This window comes from Dipteris shenzhenensis, chromosome 29, assembly GCF_047967505.1.
Source record: "Dipteris shenzhenensis isolate YYH24624 ecotype China chromosome 29, Dip_SZ_1.0, whole genome shotgun sequence".
Lineage (NCBI taxonomy): Eukaryota > Viridiplantae > Streptophyta > Polypodiopsida > Gleicheniales > Dipteridaceae > Dipteris > Dipteris shenzhenensis.
Window position 1 is genome coordinate 21,618,152 of NC_141624.1, and position 9,456 is coordinate 21,627,607.

The window sequence follows — 9,456 nt, forward strand, 5'->3', positions numbered from 1 at the left end:
TTGAGACAATGTAGGGACCTCTTACATGTGCGAATTTCAAAATTTATGCAAGGGATGAGATCATTTGGAATAGTGGTTCGGTGGTGTTCTAGCACATGGATGAGGGCATGCTTTGTTGTATTGAAAACCCAAACAAGAGCACTTTGTATTAAAGTGATATTAGATCCATACATGCCTTCATTTGATTGCATGCAGGCTTCCCCTTTGTTGGGAGGGACCCATAGATGCACATGCAATTCAAGAAGCCACACTAGAGATTCTAGTAGATAACGTTGCTATGTTAAAGCTTGTGGGTAGATTTGGGTTCTTGAATAGGACCTTGATTGTGAGGAGAGTTGAACCAACACGTGTTTTTTGGGATACCAAAAACCTGCTGGCAAGTGTCTTCTCTACATAGTAGGATCTAGCAAGATAGGAGAGGCACACAAAAGGGTGCTTAAGGTGTCATTTGCATGGAAGAATGGCCAAGCATGGGAGGACTAGAACGTGGTATCATCTTACCAGATATTTGTTTGTTTGGATGGGGAGTGTGGATAGAGCTAAGCAAGTATTGTCCTCTGTTACTCATTTGCCTACATTATGTATATTAGTGCTCCTCATTTTAATTGGGTATGTAGAAGAGTTTGTTGATCATCTTTTGCAACCCTTAACTTAAAGCTACTACATATCTTATGGAGGATGTTCTTGATCAACAGTTTGGAGTGTGCCAATGGTTTTTAAAAGGGGTGCCAAAAACTATAGGTTAATTTGGCTCCCTAAATAAATTAGGTGCAATATGGGAGCCCTTAAGTAAGGTTTATTGTGATTTTTTGTGCAACTAGTACAATGGAAAAGAAGAAGAGCCATTATGTCTCCCTCCTCTATCCTAAGAGATCCAAAAGGGCTCCCCTACACAAATTAGGTGCAATATGGGAGCCCTTAGGTAAGGTTTAATTTGTTCTCATTTTTTGGCAACAAGTATGATGGAATTATAGAAGAGCCATTATGTCTCCCTACTCTAACCTAAGAGATCCAAAAGGGATCCCCTATTACACCTATTTTATTTAGGAAGGCAAATAAACCTATTGTTTAGGCAAATAAACCTATTGTTTAGGGTGCACTCCACTTGTTGATGATCAAGATTGTAATCAAATTGGATTCTCCCAAAAGCCTAATAGCATATGATATATTATTGGCAAGACCATAGCTAAGAGAGGCATTAGTACTGCATGGCTAGTGAATAGAAAAATCACCATCCAGGATATATATATTTTGGCTAAAATAAATCTGGGAATAGAAGAAATCAAACCCTTTGTACCTAGGAAGATTAATGACACCTCATCTACCACAACCACTAGCCATGCATCCCTTTGGCAATGAAAGATATGAAACCAATAAAAGTTGATGTGCAAATTGACATCAATGATTTGATATATGCAGTGGAAAACCTGACTCTAGAAATTTTGGTTGGTACATTATACACAATTCCCAAAATGTTCATTTTGGTATGATTAGCTAATCTTATGTTCAATGGGCCATCCATTGTCACCGATAGTGGTTCCCATTCATCATAGATTTCCTTTGCTAAGATGTTCACTCCTACCCCACCATTCATAATTGCAAGATATGGGCCATGGGCTTTATGCTCCAAAAGGGATGGTTATAACTCTGATGTCATCCCTATCACTAAGTTTCACCTAAATACCTCGATCTTCTTGTTTTGGTTGTGGGGAACCTTGTGTAGGTAGAATACATCATTGGGCAGTTTCTCAATAGGGTTCCAATTGGGACCTAGGAAATAAATGGAATTGGCTAAAGTAGACCAAACCTACCTCTAAAAGGAAGGTAGAATCACAATAACCTATTGTTGGCCCTTCAAAGGAAATCACACCAAGGCAAGGTCACACGAAAATTCCTCTCTACCCACAAATTCTGATGTTTCCATGGAGGACACCATCCACTACTATTAGAGATTTGCACAGCTGGGAAGCGAGGGTGTGCGTGAGCACGTCGCGCATGTAACCGAAAATCCCTCCACGAAGTGTCACCAGAACCTGCTCCTAAAAAGGGAGCAGCAACACAAGAATCTACTGTAACAAAGGGAAAGTCTGAAGCCCAATCACCTAGTGTGCCCCAATCGGTGCCCAAAAACAAATCATTGACTAAGTACTTTTCTTGTACTTCGACATCAATAGCTGGCACAATAGACACACAAGAATCTACTCCTAAAAAGGAAGCAGTAGCACAAGAACCTACAACCACCCCTATGCTGCAAGAACCGGTCTTCGGTAACAACGTCCTCACAAGTGACATTGGTCCCTTATCCTCTACCTCTACTATGTTTTCTACCTCAAATTGCTCATATTCTTCCCTCAATCTGGCATGCTCTGGTTGCTCTCCATCTCATGCATGGACTTTACATCCCTCGCTCGGTCGTATTGTGTCACCCCACTCTACTGATTCATGTTGCTTGCATGTCTAATAACTCCTCATCCTCCACTCCTAGTGTTGTCAATACATGACCATTCTAGTCTGATATATTCCAGTAGTGTCTCTCTATGTCATTGCATCTCACTTAGATAGAGTCCAATATAGACTTGATCATGGAAGTGGATCATTCACGAGACTGAACCAAAGCCATGCCCCTTCTAAAAGAGGCAGTGAAAGCGTCCTTAGATCTCCTAATAGGATGGGCAGGCACATAAGAAAATGCTCCTTTGTCTCAACCGTCTCCAATGTACATAATCTATAGATCCCATTGCTCTCTAGGTATGCCTGTGGCTCTCCCTACCTTGATCCCCAATAGCTGATGTGATGAGACGCGCATTTGACCAATAGCAATTCTCAATGCATGTAAGACTCCTCTATCCTCAAGTTACTGGGGTCTGATGATCTTTGAGCAATGAATGCCCAATATGTGGATGATAGTAGTTAAGATATTGCTAAAAATTGAGCTCCACAATTGAATGGAAAATGCTACATTTAAATCAAAGAGAAGGTACTTTAAGGACTTTTTGTGAATGGAAACAAGTTGAAACACATAAAATAAGAGTTTAAACTAAAAGTGGACAATGGGGATGCTATCAATACTTCTATAACACATTTTTTAAGGTTGAGACCAAGTCAAGACTATACAAGATGGATACTCATTTGAAAGCCCTTGAAAAGAAGAAGCCATTTTAATTATAAGATCAAAGAATGGACATCATAACATAAAGATAGTGCCAACAAGGATGTCAATTATTGGCAATTTTCTCAAAGCACGCTTTTGAAATCCTTAAATTGAAGTTGCATGATAGGATTGGATGCTCAAATCCAAGGTTTAGGGTTGCTAAGGCAATCTTTCCCACTTCTACTAAGCATTTTAAAACTATTGGTAGAAGTGGAAAAAAATACCTAAAAACACTACCTCCCAATTAACAACAAACTTTGGAATCAAGCATCCAATCCTATTAATTTCTAGATATTATTGGCTCCAAATGCATGATTCAAGTAAATTGAAATAATGTCACCTAAGCTAGCATTGATGCTTAGGCTTCACTAGGAGTCTTTTCAAGGATTTTTGCCAGTGGTACTATGTGTTTTAAAACACTTCGTAGAACTTTGTAGAAGTGGACAAAAGTTCTTGACTTTCGTTGATAGTCAACCAATCCTAAAACTTGGATTTGAGTATCCCATTTTCATGAAGCATCAAATTTCATGACTACAAAAGCATGGTTCAAGAGAATTGCCAATGATTGGCATCCTTTTGCTGGAACTGATGTGGGCTTTTAGTTTCAATGACTCCAGGCACTTTTTTCTGCTTCAATTAAGCATTTCAAAATCTTATTTGCATTAGGCAAAAGTCTTGAAATCATTTCCTATGAAGCCTTAGGATTAAACCAACAAGGATGCCAATCATTGGTTATTTTCTTGAAACATGCTTGAAGTCCTAAAATTGGGGGATTCATGATAGGATTCAATGCTCAAATCCTAGGTTCAAGTTTGGTTGACTATCATTGAGATGAGGCACTTTTACCCACTTCTGTGAAGAGTTTTAAAATGCTTAGTAGAATTGGGAAAAAGTTCCTAAAAACACTGCTTCTCAACCTTAGAATCAAGCATCCAATCCTAATATTTATCAGCCGTATCCTAAAAAGTGCAAAAGTGACTGAAAAAGTGCTTCTCAATTAACATCAAACCTTGGAATCAAGCATCCAATCCTAATTATTTTCAGTCATATCCTAACCTTCTAATGCATGGTTTGAGTAAATTGAAATATTGTCACCTAAGCTTAGGCTTCAGTAGTAGTATTTCAGGAACTTTTAGCCACATTTGCTAAGCACTTAGTAGAAGTAGGAAAAAAGTGACTAATTTCACAACCAGTCAACAAATCCTAAACCTTGGATTTGAGCATCCAATCCTATCATGCAACATTTGATTTCATAACTATAAAATTTGCCAATGATTGGCATCCTAGGTGGCACCATTGTTGTTGAAGCTTCGTAGGTAGTGACTTTAAACACTCTCACTTGCTTCTACCGAGAATTTGAAAGTGCTTGGTTAGCGTAGGCAAAAGTGCTTGAAATCACCACCTTTAAAGCCTCAACATTAGCACCAACAAGGATCTCAATCATTGGCAATTTCTTGAAGCATGCTTTTGTAATCTCAAAATTGGATGTTAGATTAGAGGATTGGATGCCCAAGTCTAAGGTTGAGGGTTAGTTGTCTAGCACTAAAATCAAGATATTTACCCACTTCTAATAAGCATTTTAAAACACTTAGTAGAAGAGGGCTAAAGTGCCTCATTTCATTGCTACACAAAGAACATCAAACCTTGGAATCAAGCATCCAATCCTATTAATTTTCGGCCATATCTTAACCCTGGAGTGCCAACTCAATATGTAATATGTTACTACCCTCATTCAAAATCCAGGGTATGGGGGGACAAGTTCCATATATAATATGCATGGAATTCCTTTAAAAAATCAAATCTGCAAGGGAAAAATATGAAAATTTCGTGTCCCCCTCCCACAAAATATGAGGTATATACCTTGAAAAATATGCAAGATTTTAATATTTGTACATATTTTTCATAATATGTGAGGCCCAAGGGGGGGGGGGTCTTCTAGATGAGGGGGTGTAAAACAAAAAATACACTAAAATATGAAAACCAATCTCCTTTCAAATTAATGTAACTTTTTCATGCGTTACCCAAATTTCAAGGTGTAAAGACATATTTGAAGCTCCTTTAGTGAACACAACCATGTTAATTTGAATAATTTCTACTCATGGCATATTGTTAAATTCATCTCATACTCAAGTTTTTGGTAGGTTTTCTTAGTAAAGGGAGTTGGCGCCCCAGTCCAAAATCATAATTCAAGAAAATTGAAATAATTTCACCTACACTAGCATTGATGCTTAGGATTCACTCATGGTGTTTTTAAGCCCTTTTTTCCATTTCTACTAGGCATTTTAAAACACTTAGTAGAAATGGATAAAGGCGCCTAATTTTTGTGCCGGTCAACTGACCCTCAACCTTGGATTTGAGCATCCAATCCTATAATGCGACCTCCAATTTCAAGACTAAGAAAGCATGCTTCAAGAAAACTACCAATGATTGACATCCTTGCCAACGTGATGTTGAGGCTTTTAAACTCTTAGTTCAAGTAGGCAAAAGTGCCAGCAATTACGTCAATCATTGGTGTATTTCTTGAAGCATCCTTTTGTAGTCTTGAAATTGGGAGTTGCATGACCTCAAATTCAAGGTTTATGGTTTGTTGACTAGCATTGAAATTTAGCACTTTTTCCTACATCTACCAAGAGTTTTAAGAGAGAGAGAGAGAGAGAGAGAGACAGACAGACAGACAGACAAAGAGAGAGACACAGAGAGAGAGAGAGAGAGAGAGAGAGAAAGAGAGAGAGAGAGAGAGAGTAATAGAGACAGGGACAGAGACAGAGAGAGAGACAGAGATTGCAATGAGTGGAATCAAGCCGCTCTTCTATTACTTGGTCAAAATGATATTCAATACAAACAACTCATGGCCACACTCCACTCACATGAGTTGTCTTGGTAGCAAGAACGACCCTAACTCTTAAAACTATAGACCCTTATATACACTACCTTCGTACTGACATTCATAATGACAGGGACAGAGACAGAGAGAGAGACAGAGATTGCAATGAGTGGAATCAAGCCGCTCTTCTATTACTTGGTCAAAATGATATTCAATACAAACAACTCATGGCACACTCCACTCACATGAGTTGTCTTGGTAGCAAGAACGACCCTAACTCTTAAAACTATAGACCCTTATATACACTACCTTCGTACTGACATTCGTAATGGGTACTACCCACCTTATTTACAATGGCTTGCATCTCCTTGTCAAAATTTGTATCTATCCTGTCTGATGCTTTTGCCCTTGCAGATCCTTTGTATATCACCATCAATGTATTCCTTAGTCTAATTGGTTGACTATTCTTTGGATTTTGACCTCTTCTCTTCGTTTGCTACTATGATAGCTATAGCACTTTGGTAATAGGGGCCCTTTGATGCTTGCCTTCTCACATAGCACTACCTTTCTTGTATTCTAGTGTTATCGATGGTGTACTAGGTATCCGATACACAATGTTGGCATGCAAGTATAAGAAACTTGCCACTTTGGCTAGTCCATTTGCCTCTCCCTCCATTCATTCCTAGGGCAAAATATCCATTTGTATGATTCACTGTCCAATCGGTCCACTCACCTTCAATCGTAGTTGAATCCCCAAAACGTGAGTTATGAGGTTCTATAAAATGTCTCTCATGACCATAATTTATTCTCACATGTCAAGTGGCTTAAATACTTTCATACTTAAAAAAATTGATAGTCTACAACTGTTGCATATGACCTCGTTGGTCCAAACATGCCCATGGAACTTTGTACCATTTGTGATGATTATGATTAGTATGGTATCTCAACACAATATTACCCAAACATATCAAGTAGGAACCTCATTTGCTTTCAACTCTATCTTCAATTTAGTACATGACTTTTGCAATGATTTTATAATAAAGGAAGGTCCTAAATTAGGTCCAAAACACTAAATATACCTGGTACCTCTTCATGAATTAAGTCCTTCTCAGAGAATGGACTTTACTGTCACTGTCTCTCTCTTTGTCACTCCAAAACACTACATATACCTGGTACCTCTTCATGAATTAAGTCCTTCTCAAAGAATGGACTTTACTGTCATTGTCTCTCTCTTTGGCATTCCTCATTAAAAAACGCATTTCCAAAATGAGCGTCAATATTTAAAACTTCATCGCATAGACTTGCATAGACGACACCTCATTTAGACATTGTTGAAAGCTTCTCCAACAAATTCATGGATAGATATCATCTCTAATTGAAGAGTAAATTGAGATGAAACCATTTGTTTTACCATTGTTGAAACTCCACTATGTGTAGCAAGGCATATTTTCATTGTTTTTCCCTTTCTCTAAATGATAGCTAGAACCATTTCCCAATGTAAGTAGAAAAGTGATTTCCCAATGCAAATAGAATAGTGATTGCCCAAAAACATTGGTGGAGGAAATCCTATTTTGATTTGGTGTTTTGGCATCTTACTCAATCTTAAGATTCAATGTGTGTGTGTTACCTACTTAGACAGTATTATCTACTTCTTCCTTGCTACATCCTCTTGATTCCTATATAAAAAGCCTTTTTTCAATGCCTCTCCATTCCCATGTTTCTATTGCTCCTCTTGCCTTAGGTGCATGAGGGTGATGCATTCTGCCTTTACAGTTGGTGTATTCATACTACTCCACTATAGGGGCATCATTATTATTAATTTGATAGTTTGGAACCTTCATGTTATTTGTATAAAAAATGCAGAATTCAAACATTGTCATTCCTAGACCTTTCTCAATCATAAGTTCCAATTTGTCAAAGTATAGTTTGATCAGGAACATGAACATCCATTGAAAAGGTTTGGTTTGTGTAATAACCAGATTACAGTGCACAGTTAACTAACAAAATCCATATTGTTTTCATGGAACCTCTAAGTAAATATTAAAGAGTGTCAAAAACTGTCAAAAACCCTATGGGTATCAAAAATTGTTTTTCCTTGGCCATTGTACTTGAGCCAAGGACCATTGTAAAATGGTCTGAGTTGTTTGTTTGCATCTCTTCAGTTTCCTTCCCTTTTATCAGAAATTCGAGGCAAGTAGGTGGACTCACCTGCATCCATCCACAAGCACAGCATGTTAGAACATGTATACAATGCACTGTGGGACTGCAGGCTTCACGCCACAGTTGTTGAGCAGTTGTTATCCTTGTCAACCCCAACCTTTTGTTAAATTGGAAGAGTGCAGTCAGATAATGATGCCATCATGGGTCTTACTCTTAGTCAGAAAAAATGCAGCAAACTCCCAGTTGAATCTAAAATCTCCACAAACTATAAGATATCATGTGCTGCTAATGTAAATGTCGCCCAATGATAATGTAACCATGTTAGTGGTATTTAAAGAACGTTTTTCAAAAATATATTGCGATTAGTTCTCCCTTTTCTTTTTTATTTATTTTTTAAACTGCCAAATATATCTAGGTGTTCCTTCAGTAGGGGGAGAGAGAGAGAGAGAGAGAGAGAGAGAGAGAGAGAGAGAGAGAGACGTATACTTTTCCCAACTATAAATTATTATTTTATGTACCCCCCGACGTGAAATCTCCCCTTTTCACTCTCTTTTTAACCACCGCACACACCAAGCACACTTATCCTCCTATACCTCCTCTAATCCCTTCTCAACCCATGCACTCATTCGCTTCTTATTCCACTTATGACTTAAACTTTTTTCAAATTATCTAAGAATCCATATGGCTGTCTATATTCCTAGAGGTAAAGCGTTAACAAGTCGGGAAAGCAGGAATTACCTGTCTACCCAAACGTAACTATGATGTTCTAACACCTAGTTTGTTTGGATGGTGGAAGGTAAGTGCCCAGTAAGTGGACCCTGACCTCAGGGCCTGGACTGCCTGAGGTTTTGTCAAACTCAATATTAATAAAAATTCTTAATTTTGGTGGAAAATTTTGCAAACTCTAGTTGTTGCATTTTTCAAACTTATGTCACAAACATATTTTGTTTATATGTTCCCCTTTTTAAGCTTTTTATCCAATTGATGGAATTAATTGTATGGCTCAATTGTTGATGGGACTTTTCAATCTACACACACACACACACACACACACACACACACACAGAATCATAGCTTAATAACTATGACAAGAGAAACTAATTAATTTTGAGGAAAATGTGACAAAGGGGGAGAGAGAGAGAGAGAGAGAGAGAGAGAGAGGTGTCATAGTGCAATAACAATGACAAGAAAAACTAGTTTATTTCAATGGGAATGTGACAAATGAGAGAGAGAGAGAGAGAGAGAGAGAGCAATAATGATGACAAGAAAAACTAATCATGCAAACATATCTACTTCATGTTTTTAAGACCAAACCCATAAG